General features: G+C 37.6%; 1 long non-coding RNA gene across 1 annotated transcript in view; it reads left to right on the forward strand.

Moving 5' to 3' along the window:
• The window catches only part of LOC127548838 (uncharacterized), a 29,624-nt gene that overhangs the window by 3,055 nt on the left and 5,019 nt on the right, over nt 1–21,550 (forward strand). The window contains exons 2-3 of the long non-coding RNA XR_007950474.1: nt 7,587–7,682; nt 16,165–16,257. This is a non-coding gene — a long non-coding RNA (uncharacterized LOC127548838). The remainder of the gene's footprint in view (nt 1–7,586; nt 7,683–16,164; nt 16,258–21,550) is intronic.

A 21,550-nucleotide genomic window follows, 5' to 3' on the forward strand; every position in this document is an offset into this window, starting at 1 on the left:
GGGAACACAAATCCTCCTGCCCAGCAAGCACTCTCTCCATTATTCCACTGTCACTATAATAATAATGCCTTAAACTTACAGTGTAAAAGACGGCCACATCCATCATCTCATTTAGTCTTCACAGCAGTCCTGGTCAGTGCTATTGTTATCCTCATTTTACAGAAAAGGAAACTGAGGCAGATAGCAATTAAAGGATTTTCCTAAGGTCTCACATCTGGTAAATGTGTAAGGCTGAATTTGTGCCTTTTGTAACCTACCTGCTGCTTGTCTGTCTTCACAATCATTATATTGAATAGGCAGGGCAACTTGGTATTATCTTGTTTGGAAGATGAGGAAAGTGAAGCTTGTAATATGATTTCCTTAATGCCAAATAGTTAGAAAGTAGAATAAAAATAATAATGGCTGACATACATAGAGTTTAAGATATATATATGTATATACAAACATGAACATAGAAATATATAGATTTATACTGTTTTATAGTGTCTTATGTTATCCTTGTGTTGCATTGTCACATTATATTATATTACATTGTTACTTTGTGTTATGTCATATCATGTTATGTCTTATATATAATATATATAGTTGTGTATTATATCTTATCATATCATAACCAGGCTTTGACCTCAGCTTTACTGTTTCCTAGTCTATGACTTCTAAACCACACAGCTTCTAATGAATAACTTAATAATGCTCTTCTTTCATATTTTCTTCTTTTTAAAAGAGTTTTAGATGTCTCTGATTTTCAATAGTCACAATTAATATGTTTTAATCATCAAATGTTGTGGTTTGGGAGAGCAATTCTTGGTCACCAAATGATGAGATTGGTGTAGAGACAAAGTTGGGATTCATTCATGTGACAAATCTGCAAGGGCCATTCTCTTTGGCAAAGGGTAGATTTATTTAAAAGAAATTACAGACAAAATGAAGAGATACAATAGGCACCAGGAGTGGTGAATATGAAATAGAGTTGGGAGAGTATATCATTAGCAAGAACAGGGATTTAAACAATTAATGATGGAAAAACAAGTTCTCTAGTGAAACTCATAATTTGCTAGGAAAAAGGGAATACCCCCATGAGGTTGGATTGTTCTCTTGGCTGGCAGTCTAAATAGCAAAATAGCACCCTAAAAGAATTAGTTAGCTATAAGAAAGAGGACACCATGAGGTTTTTTAGGGGAGGAAAGACAAGTGACATGGAGTGAGAAGATACCACAAGGCAGAGTGCTATGGCGGGCTATAATCCTAAGAAGGATTTAGCAAAGATAGCATGAGCTATGAGGGGTTTGACATAATTCAGGTAGGACACAGTAAGGTGGGACTACCCATGATCTCCACAGAGGGTGAGACTAGGAGAATAACTGATCCCATCAGTGTCCCTCCCATCTTTCTTTACCAGCCTCACAATAATTTCCACTATCCATATACTATCCACAATAATTTCCACTACTATCACACACACACACACACACACACACCACACACACACACACTCTTTTCTTATAAGAGTTAAATAAAAACAAGTGACACAGTGACTCTGTCATGCATGTATACAACACCCCACCCCTGGAGTCTTCCATCTCTGCTGAGAAGGGGTTTGATCCCTCATTCTCTGGAACCAAGACTGATCATTACATCGAGGCTAGTCTAGTGTCATATTTGTAAAATGAGGAAGCTAAATAAGATGATGTTTGAGGTCCCTTCCAACCCATGATCTCCAATTTGTCACAGAACAGAATACAGGGATCTAATATAAAGAGCTAGAGTGAGAAAGGAGACACTTAGAAGGATGAGGTGTACTGCACAGCTTTGTTAAATAATAGTAATAATAGTAGTAGCTAATATTCATATAGCATTCTGAGGTTTGCACAGCACTTTGCTTATATTATTTTGTCTCTGTGATAACTGCATATTTAAAATCAGCCGGAGTCAGGAATTCAGATTAAGGGGAAAATCTTCAATCTTTATTCTCAGTAAAGGTGAAGAAGAATTGCGATAGCAATATGGGCAGCTGCGAAAGGAAGCCAGCTAGCAGAGGGGGATGGGAGGTGAAGAGCAGTCGTGATAGCAATGCAAGCAGCTGTGTCAAGACACCAGCCAGCAATCTCTCCTTCCACTTCCCTTCCCACTCCCCTGCCTCCACCCACCAAAAACATCATTTCCTATATAACACATCAGGACTTGCACAAAGAGTGGGCAGGGGCCATTCTTTCTCCAAGCTTATATATTAATAGAGTATGGTCCAATTACTATTTAGCCTCATGTGCTTGGGGCCTCAGTGCATCAACTCAAGCCTCAGCCCATTATACGTCTCATCAAATAAACATTATAAATGAAACAAGATATGTATTAGTCTGGGTCAACAACTTAGGCATTTGTTGGGATTTGTTTTAGCATTAACTCCTTTCTGCACATTCCAAGGATGATGAAATTAGGCTTTGCCTTCCTGTGACTATAATTCCCTCAGCAGGGATTGGTTAAAAATGAGGAAACTGAAAACAGTTTCTTTCTCTGTTTGAGACATGCTTCCCAAGGCATTTTCCTGAAGAAAGCTTTCTCCCATTTAATTCCCTCCTCTCTCAAATCTGAATTCTAATAAGGTATCGACATTTTAAGGTCAGTAGAACCATTCCTTTTTTGTCTTGTATCCCCAGGACTTAACACAATGTCTGACACAATAGTGGATATAAGGTCTGAAGTTCCCCAACCAAAGGAATTCTAAGCCTCTGTCATCCCCAATCAAATGGCACCCCTCCACCAAACAGGCAAATTGGTACTGAAGAAAGAGGTTTGGGTGCTCCATATGATTATAAAAATCCTATAATAATCATCTGGGTTACTTATATAGGAACTGTCTGAGGCAACTGCCAAACAATTCAATGGATCTCTGATCCCCACTATGCAATTTGTGGCTAGACTATTCAATGGATCCCTGCAAAGATCCTAAAAAGTTTGATGATAATTATAGAAATCAGACAATGGGTGGAGGAACTATAGATTGTTGTGCATATGTTAATGATGTTTTGGCGAAAGTTTTATTTACTGCTCAGTCCTGGGCACAGTTCCAGAACCCAGGTGCTAGGCCAGTGCAGATGGTTAAGTGATCAGACACTCAAGACCATGTGCTGGTTGTTTTGAGTAAGTTTCCAGACATACCCAAGGTTATTTGTTGGATATTGTGTCCTTGTAAAGGCTTTTACTCGTTTGTTATGGCTTTCACTCCAATAGAGACCTCACATTCCACCTCTGGCTTTTACAAATTGGGACCTCACAGTGGGTATTAAACAAATACATTGTTGGGGGCAGGTAAGTGGCACAGAGGGGTCAGGAAGACATGTTTCTTAGTTCACATCTAGACACTTACTAACTATGGGTTTCTGGGTAAGTCACTTAATCCTGTTCCTTATCTGTAAAATGAGCTGGAGAAGGAAATGGCAGACCACGCCAGTATCTTTGCCAAGGTCCTAATGAAGTCATGAAAAGTCAGATACAACTGTAAAAAACTGAATAATAACAAAGTTCTTTGTTTACCTAAAAACTGACAATTTAGAAAATTTGTAGGCTACATAGGATGACTCTTCCAGAGAGAGGCCATGAAGATTCTGACTCTGGGTATAATTGATTGTAATTAATTATCAATTACAAATAATTAATGATTAATAATAGTTAAGATTTATATGCTATATGTGGGGATTAAGACTAGGTTTCCCTATCTCACATAATCTAGAAGTACAGAGATCATCATTTATGGATAGAATTCTCATTCTTATCATTTTGGGATCCCTGACTAGGGCTTTTTTGCTCTTCTTTGACAATGTGATGCTCCCCCATTTCCAGGGAGTTGTCACATTTAGGTCAAATTTAAGTTTTTTTATATTTTTTATTATAGCTTTTTATATATGAATGGGTAATTTCTCAGCATTGACCCTTGCAAAACCTTCTGTTCCAACTTTTCCTCTCTTTCCCCCCACCCCTCTCCTAGATGGCAGGTAGACCATACATGTTAAATATGTTAAAGTATTTGTTAAATACAATACATGTATACATATCCATATAGTTATTTTGCTGCACAAGGAAAATTGGACTCAGACATAAGGTAAAAATAACCTGAGAAGGAAATCAAAAATGCAAGCAGACAAAAACAAAGAGAATGGAAATGCCATATTGTGGTTCATACTTATTTCCCACAGTTCTTTTGCTGGGTGTAGCTGGTTCTCTTCATTATTGAACAAATAGAACTGATTTGCTTCATTTCATTTTTGAAGAGAGCCATGTCCATCAGAATTGAATATCATATAGTATTGTTGTAATGACTTCCTGGTCCTGCTCATTTCACTCAGCCCAAATTTAGTTTAAACATCCAAAAAGCCCACCCATTGTAGCTCAGAACTCCTGAACTAGAGAGATCCAACCTGGCCAAAGGAATTCCAGGCGGGGGCCATGCAACATGCTCCAGAATGTTAAAAGGTTTGCAAAGTGGTGGCTTCTGGGAAGATGGTGAAATAGGTTGGTAAATGTCAAGTTCTCCAGGTTTCCCCCACAAATAGAACAAATTTGCGCCTGAGATTGCCTGAGGTTTCCCTGAGGGCAAACATAGACTGGTGAAAAATCAAGACTTGAGGCAGATGGGGTTTTCCTGTTATAGTTCAAGAAGATATGAAGAAAGAGCCCAGGTTGGGGACTAATCCTGTGAAGTGCAAACACCTCCAAGCTAGCTCTGTGGAAGCATCAAGTGGGGAGTCCTGGGGCTAGCTAGGTTTGGCTGAAGCTTCAGCAGGAACTACAGGAATGTTCGCTTCTAGTGTGTGGAGCCAGAGCTGAGTCAAGGAAGATAGAGAGAACCTCATCTGATTAAGAACATTAGGCCCAGCTGAGCTGCAGAAAGACAGCCCTGAGTGAAAAGGAACCAGCACAGTCTGTGAATGCAGAAGCAGTGGGATAGGGATGCTGCTGGCTGTGAGCACTTGCTGGAGAGGATAGCTCGGAGTTTGGAGTTTCAGGTGAAAGAAGAGAGTTGAAGGGAATCTTGAGGCACCATTCCTCCACCCCAAGATTAGAGATGCTTTCACTAATACCTCTTATTAAAAAAATGAATCCACAAAGAAGAAAGGACCCCATCATAGAAACTTACTATGGGAACAGGGAAGACCATAGTTCATCTTCAGAAAAGGACACTAAAGAAAATATTATTGTGAAATTTTGAAACCCCTAGATCAGAGAAAATTTTGCAAGAAAAAAGGAAAAAATAATGCAAATATGCAGGTGCCACACTTAGAATTGTACAGGATTTATCAGCAGCCACAATAAAAGACTGCAATCCTGGAATCATACCTACTAACAATCAAAAGAACTAGGCCTGTGGCCAAAAATATCATATCCAATGAAAGTATCTCTAATATTGAATGAGAAAAATGGACATTCAATGAATCTTCAGATTTTCAGGACTTTCTATCAATGAAACCTGAACTTAATAGAAAATTTAACATATAAGAGCCAATTTCAAAGATCATTTTCAAGGAACTCAACATGGACAATGTGTTTATGTTTTGTTTTGTTTTGTTTTGTTTTATACAGGAAATGTATACCATATGTTTGAGATTGATACCAACAATAAGGTAGCTCAAAAGAAAGATTGGGACAGAGTTAAGGTAAAAATAGTAATTATGTTATACAAATGAGTACAGAGGAAGAATAGACACAGAAACATTGGTGGAGGAGGTCTTGTTGTTCTGAAAACATACAAATCAGGAATGATATATATCATGAAAAAAATTTTTTAAAGGTTTGCAAAGTGTTTTATCCATGTCTGATTTGAAGTTAGAGGATCTCAGTTAAAATCCCAGTTCTTCCATGTACAGTCAGTGTGATCTTGGTCAAGTGATCCTTTTACCCTCTCTGAGATTTGGTGTCTCATCTGAAAAATGAGAGAGTTGGATTAGATGGCTTCTGAGATCTCTAACTTAAGACCTGTGATTCTGATAGTTCCAATGTCAGAGGTGATGGGAACATTAGTAGTGACCTATTTCCTTTTTGGTGCTTGTACCTAGTTTGCACAGTTTAAAATATGAAAATGTTTAATATTTTAAAAAAATTAATTTCATTAAGTAATGTGGAGTCTCCAAAGTGCACCTTTCTGCCCACGCCTTCCCTTATTCCTAACATTTCCTTCAACAGACTTCCTGATGAGCCAAAAGAAAACAGTGAATCTTAGATTGAGTGAATTGACCCAGTGGCCCAAGTGAGGGATTTGAAAATCATTCAGGGATATCATGGTGTGGAAAATAACATTCTTAGCTGGGGCTCTTGAGAGATCATGAAGGTCCAGCTAAGCTTGCGCAGCTTTAGCTAAGGATTAAGTTAGTAAACTTCAGTGCTACTCCATCAGAGACTGCATAGAGTTCTGCTATATAGATTACTATTTCCACTAGCATTGTGTATTATTTCTCATTTTGCTCATTCTCCTCCCCTTTAATAGGCCAACATCTCTCCTCTTTTTCACTGCCAAATCCTTGAAAAAAATCATCTTTATTCATTGTCTATACTTCCGCCCTCTTTCAGTCTGGCCTCCAGCCCACCAATGAACTGAAACTGCACCAAAATTACAAATGATCTCTTAGCTGATAAATTCAATGGCTTTTTCCAGTTCCCATCCCCCTTGACTTCCTGGTAACTTTCCAGGCTTTTGAGCACGCTCTCCTTCGGGACATTTTCTCCTCTTGGCTTCCCTAATACTGCTCCCTCCTGGGTCTCCGCCCAAAGGTCATACCACTTTTAAGTCTCTTTTGCTATCTTTTGCCCCTTAACTTTGGGAGTCCTCGAAGGCTCTGTCCTGTGCTTTTCATTTTTTCTCATTGCCTTAGTGATCTCATAGTTCCCATGGGGTTCAATTTTCATTCCTATGCAGATGACTTATATTGTTCAGTCATTTTCAATCATGTCCAAGGTTGGATATGAACAGTCTTCCTGATTCCAGTCCCAGTGCTCTATCCACTTAACCATTTAGCTAATCAAAGATCTATATGTCCAGTACCAATTTCTCTTCTGAATTCTGGCATCATATTATCAACTACCTGTGGGATGTCTCTACCTGACTATCTAGCAAGGAGCTCCATTCATCATGTATAAAACAAAACTCTACATTCCTTCCCAATTCCATACCCCTATCAAAGTTCACTATTTCTGTTGGGGGAGTGACTATATTTCTATGCCTGGTTTCACATCAGAATCATTTTTGACTATTTCCTCTTTCTTATCCCTTTATAGGCAATCTATTGCCAGGTCTTGTTAGGTCTCCCTCTACAACAGCTCTGACACAAATCTTCATTATTCCCATTCAAAGACATTCTACTCTAGTTCTGATCTTCTACTGTCTGGATGATTGACTTAGTTTCCCAAGTGGTCATTTTGCCTCCCATCTCTTTGCTCTTCAGACTATCTTTCTTAGAACTGCCATACTGATGATGACCCGAACATGCCTCTACTATGATAGGAAAACCTCAGTAGCTCCCTATTGCCTTTAAGTAAAACAAAATCCTCTGCCTAGCCTTTAATGCCCTTACCACTGTGCTTCCCATTGATCTTTGTAGGTTTATTCCCAGAGAAGTTTTATTGGAAGTGATGGAACCACTTGAACTTTGAGAACAGAGTTTGCATAAGCAGAGGCGGGTGCTGTACTCCCAGAGGTATGCTAGAGCTTGGTTCTGTACTCCTAAAGGTATGCTGGAGCTAGTTCAAACTGACTCATGAGAGTTGATTATTAAAATTTCAGTGTGAGCATTTATATATACGTATGGAATTAAAAAATGCCACAAATCAGGTCTTGATTTTTTGTTTTGTTAACTATTTAGACTTAGTGATTTAGAAAATGTTAATAATGTGAATTAAACTTAAAGGTATATCATGGGTAAATTTCTTTTTTTTTTCATAATTATAACTTTTTATTGACAGAACCCATGCCTGGGTAATTTTTTATAACATTATCCCTTGCACTCACTTCTGTTCTGATTTTTCCCCTCTCTTCCTCCACCCCCTCCCCCAGATGGCAAGCAGTTCTATATATGTTAAATATGTCACAGTATATCCTAGATACAATATATGTGTGCAGAACCGAACAGTTCTCTTGTTGCACAGGGAGAATTGGATTCAGAAGGTAAAAATAACCCGGGAAGAAAAACAAAAATGCAAACAGTTTATATTCATTTCCCAGGTTCTTTCTTTGAGTGTAGCTGCTTCTGTCCATCATGGATCAATTGAAACTGAGTTAGATATTCTCTTTGTCGAAGAAATCATGGGTAAATTTCTACCTCTAACCTATCTCCACCTGCATCTCCACCCAACAAATTAGTTGTTAACCATTTACTAATGCACCGTCATGGGTACTCCCCGATGAGTTCTTAGGCCCTAGGTTCAGGGAAAAAAATACTCATATTTCTTGGGCTTCAAAAGTTGGTATCATCCAATGTTTCAATTTTAGGTGAAAGAATAAATACATATCCACTTGGAAGCAATAACTGTGTCTGTCACAGTTGGTGTGGCCCTAAAGGTAGTGAAATCTTTTTAAGGGACTTCCATCACCAAACTCTACTCTAACACTCTCAAAAACTATGTCTGACACTTTTCCCCCATATCTACCCCACAGTGCAGGAATTCCAATCAGTATTTTCCTGTAGTATTTCCCATAATAGATGCTCAGGAAATATTTTTAGAAAGGAATGGCACAGAGAAACCCTTAAGCTTTAAGTGGCCTTGTTTCAGCTTTTGTTACTATTCAACCTTGTTACTAATGACATCTCAGTTTCCCTAAAGTGTTAAGGGTTGACTATGGATGTAGTGAGGTCCCTGTCACTGAAAACTTTCCAGGATAAGCTAGATGGCCGCATGTTAGGAAATGTATAGAAGAATTATGTAAAAACAAATGTCTGTTTAGATAAATATTACATTTACATGACTTCTGGGGTTCCTTCCAACTCTGAGATTCTATGATTCTGAGATGGTGGGTGGAAGACCCACCTGAGATGGTGGGGAGAGTGAAAGGACAAGTTTAGAGAGGAAAGAAAACCCTTTCTTGGGAAGCAGCAGGGAGGAGGAGAGTCTAAATATGGGAAAAATGAAATGGTAAAACAAGAAGCAAAATTATTTGCTGAGAGGAAGATTGAGAGGAATGAGGGTCTAAAGACCTAGGATTGGGATTGTGGAGACTGTTTTAGGGCATCAAGAAAAGATGAATAAAAACATAAGCATCAGACTAACTTGCAATTGGACAGCATGAATATGCAATGGGAAAAAGTCTGCATGTAAGAGAATTATATAAATGTGTTTACATATATTGGATTTAACTTATATTTTAACACATATAACATATATTGGATTGCTTGCTATCTTGGGGGTATGGGAAAGGAGGGAAAAATCTGAAATTCATGGCTGTGCAAGGGTCATTGTTGACAAATTATCTGTGCATATGTTTTGAAAATAAAAAGCTTTAAAAATTAAAAAAAATAAAGTTACACACTATAAGAGCATTAGAAAAAGTCTGCATTACTTTGTCTTTCTCCAGTCACACTCTGTAGTCAGAGCAGGGAAAGTAGATAGAAAGCATAAATTGGAGTTGTTTATCCAATAGCAAATCAAAAACATGAGGGAGTCTTTAGTGTTAGAAAGCTAAATTTCAGTACTAATAGATTTGTATTCTCCAACATATGGGTATTCCCCCTACTCATGCAGATAGCAACCTGGTTATACCTGAGGATTCAGCATCATATGATGGAAAATGCACTAGCTCCAAGATCAGAGGACTTGGGTTCAAATTGTACCTCTCATGCTTACCACCTGTGAGACCTGAAAATCAGTCCTATCCTCTGAGTACCAGATTCATCTAAGTAAGGAGACCAGCCAGCAGGCCAAAGGCTTGTACCAGGATGATGAGGATGATGATAATTCGCATTTATGTAACACTTGAAAATTTATAAATTCCTCTTCCTCCTGGGCATAATGCCCAGGATTCAGACCTAGCTGGGTTACTTTGGAGCCCACCAGGGAGTGGTCAAGCTATGGTAACTTGCCAGTGCCAAAGCGGGCTCCCACATGCAGGAAGGGTGACTGGGTCTAGGGAAGGTTATTTCAGCTGCTTCCCTTCTTTGGAGAATGATTTTGGTATTTTCCACTCCCCTCCCATCTTGTTCCCTACTCTTCCAGGCCTGGGGCTGCTGAGTGTGCAGAGTTCTTGCTAAATTCCTTCCACTCACCACACAGCAGACAGCATGAGGCCAGAACCCAACCAGCAGTGGTGTATGTAGAAATCCGGGGAAGGGGGCTGGGGGTGAGGTCACTCCTGAAGAAGCTGGGGGTGGCTGACTAGCAAGCCCCCAAGGACACAGAGGAGTTGGGTTTCCAGGACTGACTCAAAGTTAGATGAGTAATTTTGCAGTCAACATTTTTGGGAAGAGATGTGACCATTTTGCTTAAAAATGAGCCAAGTACCTTTTGCAAAGTAGAGAAATGAATACAGGCTGTCAACACAGTAAAAGCAATACTACCTGGAAACTCACCGAACTCTAAACCAGAAGGAGATCTCTTCATTTCTCACTGGTTTTCTGCCCCTACTCTTACCCTGGTCTTTAGGATCCTCCGGTTCCTTCTCCACCCAATACCTCCTCCTCCCTCCAAATTCCTGACTGGGAATGGAGAAAACCCCCTTTTCCTTAATCCAAACAAGATTTAGGGAGGATTAAAAGGGGAACTGGAGGGGAAAATGAAAAAGAATCAGAATTATAGTTTTATCTCATTTGGGGGATCTTATCAGCTTCCACAGATTTAATTATCCATCTCTTTTGCCCCAACCTTTCTATTCACTTTCAGTCTTGTATCTTCAACTGCCTTTCAGACATCACTAACTGTATGTTCAGTGCTCATCTTAAACTGTCTAAACCAGAACTCGTTATCTTTCCTCCTAAACCCTTCTCCCTCCACCTTCTCTATTACTATACGGAGCAACACCATTTTCCCAGTCCCTAAGACTAATAACTTAGGAGTCATCCTGAATTCCTCACTATCTATCCTCACCCCTCTAATATCCAGTCTGTTGCCTAGGCCTGTCGATTTCCGTCTTTGCAATATCTCTCCGATATGCTGCCTTTTCTCCTCTGACACTCTAGTGCAGATCCTCCTGCGTCTGCTTGTCTCCAGTCTCCTCAAACCAAACTCCCTTCAGCCACTAAAATAATTTTTGTAAAGAACAGGTCCAACCATGTCACACACACACACACACACACACACACACACACACACACACACACATTCCAGTAGCTTGTTATTGCCTCCAGGATCAAATACGAAAGGCTCTGTTAGGCATTCAAACAATGTCCTCTCCTACTTTTCCAGTATTCTTATGCCTCACTCCCTGAGATGTACTCTTTGATATAATGACACTGGTGTCTAGGATGTTCCACAAATAAGACACTTCATCTCTTGGGCATTTTCTCTGGGTGTTCTCTTTAAAATATTCTCCTTCCTCATCTTCCTTCAAATCTCAGCTAAAATCCCATCTTCTATAGTAAAACTGTCCTGACCTCCTTAATTTCAGTGCCTTTCCTGAGTTAATTATTTCCTGCCCTCCCCCCTACCCCATATAGCTTTCTTTGTATATATTTGCTTTCATGTTGTCTCCCCTATTAGATTGTAAACTCCTTAAGGATAGGATCTATCTTTTGTCTCTTTTTGTAAAGCTGGGAAATGGTGAAGAGTCAATAATCAGAAGCCCAGGTCCTTGGGGCCATAAATGAAGGTAGATGGAATTTGGAGAACAGGAGTCGTGTGTGTGTGTGTGTGTGTGTGTGTGTGTGTGTGTGTGTGTGTGTAATGGTTCCCGTTAGTTAACCTTCCTTTATCCTTTGAAGCCTCTAAGCAGATGGACTAAACCACATTGAGGGTAATCAATAGGCCTTAAACCCTTTCATGAGTTAGGAGGATGTCAACTCCAAGAATGCAGTAAAATGGGTGGATAAGGACAGTTTGTTCCAATGAGCATGAAGGTAACTGAAGCAGGCTCTGTGGAGTACTTAGAGCTTATTCAGACATTGAAGGAGCCAAGGTCATCCACTGCATCTTGACCCTTTGCCAGCTGTCTCAACTTTTGTTCTGCCATTGGATTTCAATGGCTCTGGAAGAGAGAGACTAATGACTTTTTGCAACTCTGCCTAATATGATCAATTTACAAAAAAGTCAAGACTTCACTCTGTTATGTCACTGATTCTCTTCAAAATTGAAGGATAAATAACAATAATCATAGCCTTCCAATGGATTATATTAATAGTGATAAGTTATTGAATTCTGTTCTGATCATTCTCTAATACCTACTATGCTTCTTTTGTGCTTAACATGCCCCTTTTCATGTGAGAATAAAGTACCTGTTCCAAATTTGATTCATGTATGTATATTGGTATCTTTTTAACTTCTCTCCTTCTTATGAGGAAATTCTAAATTAGAGCCAAGAAGTGGAATTTGTTCCCAGAATCTTTGATTTCTCCGATGATGAGCCAATGAATATAAGAATCAAAGAGCCTACTTTCCCTAGTGAAAAGTCAGGCTTTCCCTCTATTGAACCCACTGTGCAACCACATGGCTGGGGAAGAAGAAAGAGTAGCTATCTTGAACCCCTATGTGTTTCAACACCAGTTGCCTCTATATTCTAAGCCAGATAGCATTGATTTCATCTGTTAAGAATTCCTTCCTTCCAACAAAGCACCGCTCAAATATCATTCCTTACATGAGACCTGTTGCAATTTCTCCCTCCCTAAAGCAGTGCAGTCTCTCTCTCTACCCTGACCATACAGTTATCCCTCCCCATATCTCATTAGTTATGGGTACCTGCAAGATTTGGAAAATCTGTCTAAAGTTTTTTGGCCCTTCTTTCATACAAGAAAAGAAGTATAACTTTTTTTCTTTTTTTAAGGGCTGTTTACAATATCCTATTGTAAAATTTGGGTTAAGAATTTGATCATAGGCTCTGTGTCATATACTGATCTTCACTGGTCATTTGCAACTTCCACAGAAGTGACCCCAAAATTCCCATTTAATTCTTATGCCCACCCACAATATTTTGAAGCCATGATGGATAAAATCATGATGTGAAGGATAACTGTACTTTCCACCAATTTCATTTACACTTTGCTGTGTATGTGCTTTTTTTCCTAAGTCAATAAAATTTTTTCAAGGCAAGGGTTGTTTTGCTTTAGTCTTTGAGTCCCTTACATACAGTAAGCACTTAATAAATGCTTTTGATAAATATAAAATATTTCTTGCCTACCAGTCATTACTTGTAATATGTTGCAACCTACATATATCTATCATGCATCTGTTTGTTGCTTTTTAGATAACTTGAATTAGATAAGTCTAGTTTTGCTTTTACATAAAGTTAAATTCAGCTGCTTCCCCTCTCAATTTAAATGGCATCTAAGTCAGATTTCATCCCAATCCTTGTGGAGTTTAAGGGTTTTGCTCTTCTAAGACCAGTACTCTCTGTTTGCCATCTGCTTCTTCATTGTTTCAAAACAGCTGCCTTTCTTTTCTGACTGCAATGATAAATCTACCAGAGGCATAACTAGGAATTCCAAAAACTAAGCAAGTTCAGTTTATAGGGTTCAGAAGATGAAACAGTAGAGGGTGTCTGAGATATGGCAGTTTCTGGGTATGGTTGAGATAGAGTAGTGTCAGAGGACAATGGGATTTGAATTTGAGGAACTAGGAGGTCAGGATGGTTGATGGAAGCAAGAGTTGGAGTGGAAAGGAAAACTACTCCAGACACTGAACTTCTAGGGAGAAAAGAAAAAGACCTAAAGGATTATAGATGATAGCTCCAAGGAGCTAGACAGGACAGATGGCAAACAGTAGATACTAAGTACTCTACTGGAGCTTAGAGGTGCTCCACTTTACTAAGCAATAGAAGGAATCACCTCTACACTCCCCCTCCAACCCAGCAATCATGTTAAAGGAGCCTCATGCAGAAGATTGTGCTTGAATTGCATCTTATAGGAAGAGAGAGATTCAAGAGAGAGATTCTACGAGGCTAAGGTGAGGAGGGAATATATTCCAGACAGGGATAATGGCCAGTGTGAATACATTGAGAAAAGAGAAGAGCAGCTTGACTTAAGTATAAAGTATGAAAAGGAGGAGTTATTAAATGATGGTGAGAGAAGGAGGGTCTGGAAGTGGCAACATTTCCTTCTGACCCGATGTATCCTGGGGTTGGAGTGAAGGGAAGCAGCAAAGGAAGAAAAAGCCAGCCTTTAAGAACACCAAGAAGTGAGGTATTTTCTGGAGAAATCAAGGTTTCTGCAAGCACCAGAAGAGAGATTAAAAGTACCAGCTGAAACTAAAAGATGAAAAAGAGCTTATTATAAACAAAGGAGCATTTGAAGGATAAAATGGAAATGAAAGACATCAAGGTAAGAGCTAGATAAGATAAGGATTGAGTTCACTATTAAAAGAGGTTCAGACCTAGGTTGTACACAGAACATTTGTAATTGACCCTTCAACAGCCCCTGGGCTGATCTGGGGTGACCATGGTTGTTGCACAGGTCTCCAAACCAGACAATCTACTTCAGAAGATAGCAGGACCCAAGTGGAGAGTATGATAGCCACGGAATCCTGGAAAGGCGATAGCACCCAAGAACAGACATTAACAGTTGTGTGACAATGGACAGGGCATTTGACCACTCTGAACTCCATACTTGCTTCCTAAAAAAGCTATAAGAGTAAGTGAGCTAATCCTAGAAAAGTAGAAAAAAACCCAGTTCTCTGAGAAGAAGCTATAATCAAGGACTTATTATGGTAGCAGAATATCATTATTACTGTTTCCAGTATTAGCATGAAACCCAGTGAATAATTTTGCAGTTGGAGAAGGGATATGGACACTGGAAGCTTAAAAAGCGATCCAAGAACTTCTTGCAAAGCAAAAGCAAAAGAATGGATTTTGTAAGACAATATCCCTGGGAACCCAGAAACTGCTTTTGCTGCTGAGTCCCAAGGTTGGTGAAGAAATGCAGCACTAGGATCTTTGAATCTTAGATTTAGAGCTGAATGGGAATTCCAGGGCCGTCTAGTTTAACCCTCTCATTTTACAATTTCCTCCCGGAAAGGTTTAATGATTTAGCCAACGTCACTCACACACAAAATAAGAAGTAGAGTCAGGATCTGAACTCATGTCCTCTGACTCCAAAATCAGTGCTTTTCCCACTGTATCATGTTCGCTTAGACTTGAAAAGGACTTCAGAGGCCATCTTATCCGATCCATACCTGAACAAGAATTTGTTTAATACTATCACCAAGTTAGGTAGCACAGTGGATAGAGCTCTAGACTTGGAGTCAGGTAGTCCTGAATTCAAATTCAGCTTCAGAAACATCTTAACTCTGTGTCTTTGGGCAAGTCATTTAACCTTTGTTTTCCACTAGCAAACTACTTCAGTATCTTTGCCAAGATAATTCCAATATAACCATAGGGTTATAAAGAATCAAACAACAACAACAGCAACTTATCTGGCCTTTCAGATGCTGTGACTGAATACCTCCAAGGAGAGGAAGTCACTACTTTTTAAGGCAATTCCTTCTACTTTTAGATAGAGCTCATTGTTAGAAAGCTTTCAGACATCAAATTTAAAATTGCTACTTTGTAAATTCCATTCATTGCCTGTCATCCTAATTCTGACCTTTGAAGTCAATCAGAATAATCCTAATCCCTCTTAAATGTGAGAGCCATTCAAATTTTTTAAGATATCTTGCATGTCTCTCCTCAAATCTCTTCTTAAAATTAAACATCCCAAGATATTTCGCATAGCATGATCTGGGCTCCTTTAACATGATTGCTGGGTTGGAGGGGGAGTGTAGAGGTGATTCCTTCTATTGCTTAGTAAAGTGGAGCACCTCTAAGCTCCAGTAGAGTATTTTTGGGAAATTTAGCACTCTCTGTGTCCTAAAACACCAATATAGTCTCACTTAGCTCATGACACCCACCACTATCCTGGTGGTCTTCTACTTAATGTTGTAGAACCTATCTTTGATTCTGCTAATGGGATCTGAAAAAAACTATAAAATGAAAGAGTTGGATTAATCCATTTTTATGGTATCTTTCAGTTCTGAAACTGTAATTTTGTGTTTCTTATTGCCTTTTCCCAGCATCAGAACAGAAGAAATACAACACAAGGCTTCTCTACCCAGTGAGGAACTGAAAGGGCACTTACCCATTAAGACAAGATGAGTCAATCACTGGTGAGTTCCCAGGGTGACCTCATCACGAGCTCATTAACTACCACAGAAGGGACCAGGAATCATGGCTGAGTCACAGCATAGACTAACCAAAACCATGCTCTTGTCTGAAAGAATGAGACCCTTGTTCCCAGAAGCCATCAAAGAAGGGTTTGTAACCGCATGATTTTACAGAAGCTCGACATCCTTTCAAAAAAGCAACTCCATGAGTTCCCCTCCCAATATCATGAAATCTTGAATCAGTCATATATCACAGGATTTCTCTTTTAAGAGATTATTAACATTTTTGTGCGATGGTCCCTCCTACCCATTGGTAGTCCAGTGAAACCTATGGACTCTTTTGTAATAATTTTTTTATTATTTACTATTTTTATTTTTCCTCAATTACATGTAAGAAATAATTTTTAATGTTTTTGGTTTTTAAAAAATATTTTGCGTTCCAAATTCTCTTCCTTCCTTCTTCCCTTCCCTTCATTTTAAGAAGACAAGTAATTTGATATAGATTATACATGTGCATCCATACAAAACATATTTCATGATAGTTATGTTAGAAAATAGACTCCTCCAATCCTCAATAACATTAAGAACTCAAGAAAAATAAAGAAAACAAATAAAAAGTATGCTTTGATCTGAATTCAAACTTCATTATTTCTCTGGAGATGGAGAGCAATTTTTGTCATAAATCTTTTGAAATTGTCTTGAATCATTGCATTGCTGAGAATAGCTAAGTTATTCACGGTTAATCATCACACAATATTGCTGTTGCTGAACAATTTCATGTAAGTCTTCCTAAGTTTTTCTGAGAGCATCTTGCTCATCATTTCTTATAGCTCACTATCACAATTATATATGATTTATTCAGCCATTTCCCAATTAATGAGCATCCTCTCAATTTCCAAAATTTTGCCACCACAAAAAGAGCCACTATAAATATTTTTTGTATGTATAAGTATTTTTCCTTTTTTATCTCTTTGGGATATAGACCTAGTAGTAGTATTGCTTAGTCAAAGAGTACACATGATTTTATAGCACTTCGGAAATAATTCCAAATTGCTCTAAAGAATGGTTGAATCAACATACAATTTTCACCAACAGTGCATTTGTGTCTCAATTTCCCCATATCCATTATAACATTGGTCATTTTCCTTTTTTGTCATAGCCAATTTATAGGTATGGGGTGGTAGCTTTTAAAGTTATTTTACTTTGTATTTCTCTATCAATATTGATTTAAAGCATTTTTTCATATGATTATAGTTTTGATTATTTCATCTTAAAATTGCTTGTTCATATCTTTTGATCACTTATCATTTGAGGATTGGCTCTTATTTTTATATTTTATTTGACTCAGTTCTCCATATATTTGAAAAATGGGGACTTTATCAGAGAAACTTGCTGTATAATTTTCTTCTTAGTTATGATTACTAATTGTGTATTTCTTTCCATCCTTTTCCCATGTTTATTGAACTCTTTTTCCTTTCACTTTGTCCTTCCTCAAAAATGTTTTGCTTCTGTCTTTTACCTATGTGCAATATGTCTTTTGTTCTTTCTCCTCCCAAACACATACTTCTGTTATCCCCTTCCCTCCTACTTTCTTGTAGATAGATTTCCATACCCAATTGTGTGTATGTTATTCCCTCTTCTGATGAGGGTAATGTTCACTTTCTTCTGACAACCTCTCCCATCTTCCCCTCTACTGTAAAAGCTCTTTTATTTGAGATAATTTATTCCATTCTAACTCTCCCTTTACTCTTCTCCCAGTGCATTTATTTTTCTCTCCCCTTAATTTTATTTTTTAGATAACCAGACCATGATTTTCAACTCATACCTCTGCCCTCTATCTATGAATACTCCTTATAATTGCCCTAGTCATGAAAAAGATTTTAGGAGTTACAAGTATCATTTTCCCACATAGGAATTTAAATAATTTAACTTTATTGAAACTCTTGTGATTTCTCTTTCCTGTTTACCTTTTTTGTCCCCAGAGGCAACTGGGGTTAAACCAGGGTCACACAGCTAGGAAGTGTTAAGTGTCTAAAGTCAGATTTGAACTCTGGTCCTCCTGATTTCAGGGCTAGTGCTCTTTCCACTGTACCACCTAGCTAGCTGCCCCTTCTGTTTACCTTTTTATGCTTTTCTTGAGTTTTATATTTGAAAGTAAAAAATTTCTATTCTTTTCATCAAGAATGCTTGAAAATCTTCCATTTCATTGAATATCCATTCTTCCCCTTTTCCCCCCACCCTATCTCAAAGATTATACTCAGTTTTTATAGAGTTCTTAGCTATATTCCTAGCTCCACTGCCTTCTGGAATATCATATTCCAAAACCTCCTATCTTTTAATGTAGAAACTGCTAAGTCTTGTGTTATTTTGACTGTGGTTTATAATATTTGAAATATTTCTTTCTGGATGCTTGTAATATTTTTTCCTTGACCTAGGAGCTCTGGATTTTGGCTACAACATTCCTGAGAGTTTTCATTTTGGTGTATCTTTAAGGAGATGAGTAATAGATTCTTTTGAAGTCTATTTTATTCTCTGGCCCTAGAATATTAGGATAATTTTCCTTGATAATTTTTTGAAAATTGATGTCAAGGCTCCTTTTTTTTTTTTTTTTTAATCATGCCTTCAATACTTTTAAAATTATCTTTTTCTAAGTCTGTTTTCCAGATCAATTCTTTTTTCCAGTGAGATATTTTGCACTTTCTTCTATTTTCCTTCTTTTGATTTTGTTTTATTGTTTCTTGATGTTTCATAAAGTCGTTAGCTTCCATTTGCCTAATCCTAACTTTTAAGAAATTATTTTCTTTAATGAGTTTTTGTATGTCACTTTCCATTTGGTCAGTTCTACTTTTTAAGAAGTACTCTTCATTAAATTTTTTTCTATATCTTTTTCCATTTGGCCAATTCTGCTTTTCAAGGCATTCTTTTCTTCAATGGACATGTGTACCTCTTTTACCATTTGGCCTACTCTGTTTTTTAAAGCATTATTTCAGTCAATATTTTGGTGTCTTTTTTATCAAGTTATTGACTCTTTTTCATGATTTTCTTGCATCACTCTCATTTCTCTTTCATTTTTCCTCTACCTCTTTTACTTGATTTTTAAAATCCTTCTTGGGCTCTTCCATACTTAAGACCAATTCACATTTTTCTTTTAGGCTTTGGATATAGGAATTTTTACTTTGTTATCTTCTCTTGAGGGTATATTTTGATCTTCCTTGTCACTGTAGTAACTATAGTCAGAGGTTGTTTTTGTTTTTTTGTTGTTGTTGTTGTTGTTTGCTCTTTTTTCCAGTTTATTTCTTGACTTTTAACTTTGTGTTAAAGTGGGGATTCTGTTTACAGGATAGAAGTGGTGCACTTTCCCAAGCTTTAGGTTTTTTGTGCAGTTATTTTCAGAGTTAGTTCTAGATTTTTGTAAGTTTTTAGTTCTTCCAAAATAGTATGATTTAAGGAGAGACATGTTTACTACTCTCTTAGTCTGTGCTCTTATCTTATCAATCTTGTGAGGGATTACAAACACTCCTTTCTGCCCTAGAGCTATGACCAGGGTCTCCACTCAACTGGGGCCACAAATTCTGATGTGCTAGTGCTCCTCTTTGCTCTAGGACTGCTATTCAGGCCTGCAATCTGGAACCAAGTAGGGGCAATGTAATAAAATCTTGCCCCCAGTGCCAGCAAAGGGACACATGTAATCTCCTAGATAGTTGTCTGACCCCCCAACTCTATTCTTCATTTTACAAATTATAAAACTGAGGCTCAGAGACATTAAATCACTTGCCCAAATTTATCCTGGAAATAAGAAAGTTAGGCTTCAAACCAATTTTTTACTTTTTTTTTAAACTTCATACTGAGAAATGCAAGTTGGGAATTGTGTTCAATCTATAAAATCACACTTGATTTTTTAACTAAGGCTTGCTATGAATGATTAAACTTAATTAAACTAGTTTATATTAGTAATTTCTTGGAGTTTACTTTTTCACTTTCGTGAATCTAATTTTTTTGTTAAGACTTCCCCTTTTCTGTGTTGAGTCAAAGTTCCCCTTTTTTATGTGAGTTTTGAAATTGAAAATTGATTCTACTTCTGTTTTTAATGCTTATTCAAGTAAATTTAATATTACCTTTTGCTATAAGTTTTACTCAGATAACCTCAAGTCACTTACCTTATAATTCTTATATTATAACTTGTATCTCCACCTTCACAATACCACTTATCATGCATTTTCCAGAGAAAATCAATTAATCAAAAAGGTCAAATCTCAATTCCTATAACCTGAGAAGCTTTGAATTGTACTTCAAAGCACATGTCTTAGATGTGGTTAAGGAGGTTTCAGAAAAGATCCTAATGATGTAATCTCAATTCTGCCTATGTCATAGACAGCCAATTAAAAGAAGACACCTTTATATAATTAAAAAATTTTGCTTCATCATCTTGTAATTGTTACAAAATACCTTGTCATCCTTTACTTGGTATTTCTGGCATTATAGAGATATCCATTGACCCACTTTGTTGGTAGATTCATCCTCTACTAATATACTGATAATCCTTAAACCTTTGTGCCTCACTTTATCTTAATTTTTAAATGTAACAGAGTTAATTTCGCATTTAGACCCATGGAAATTTATAAACTTTTCACATGATACTAAACTAAGATACTGATATTGTCAGTTGATTATCAGTCATTACCCAATGATTGATTATCCAATCAATCAATTACCCAATCATTTTGAGTAATACTTATCCAAATCAGAGAAAAGTAGTGTTTACCACTAGGAGTTCCCAATTCCAAGAAATAAATGGCTTATTTCTAATTTATTTCCAATCATGATTGCTTTATTCTTACCTTTATTCAAGATGCCTCAGGATATGTTAACTCCCTTTGTGGTAAACTGATACAATTTGTGATTAGTACCATTTATGCTAAATCAACATCTATGTTTTTCAAGATTTTGTAATTTGCCTCAATTCTTCTTTACTGATTATAAGAAAATTCTGTAAACTCTCTATGGGGTACTTGGTTATTGGGAACTTTGGGCATCATTTATTGGCAGTTGTGATATAAACTGTGTCCTCCCTTGATCTTTGGTGGGGATGGACCTGGGTTAGAGAAACCCTAAAAATGTCAAACCTCTCTCGACCTCTGGAAGGGGTCCCACCCTCCTGTTCAAAAGGGAAACTCCCATAGTGATCTCCACCTATAATTCAATTGGAGATTTTAGCCTGGGGCATAATTACCACCCTTTATTAAAATGAAAATTAGTCCTTCAAATTCATCTGGAGATTGCTCCCTAGCTTCGGGCC

This window comes from Antechinus flavipes, chromosome 2 (assembly GCF_016432865.1).
Source record: "Antechinus flavipes isolate AdamAnt ecotype Samford, QLD, Australia chromosome 2, AdamAnt_v2, whole genome shotgun sequence".
NCBI classification, from domain to species: domain Eukaryota; kingdom Metazoa; phylum Chordata; class Mammalia; order Dasyuromorphia; family Dasyuridae; genus Antechinus; species Antechinus flavipes.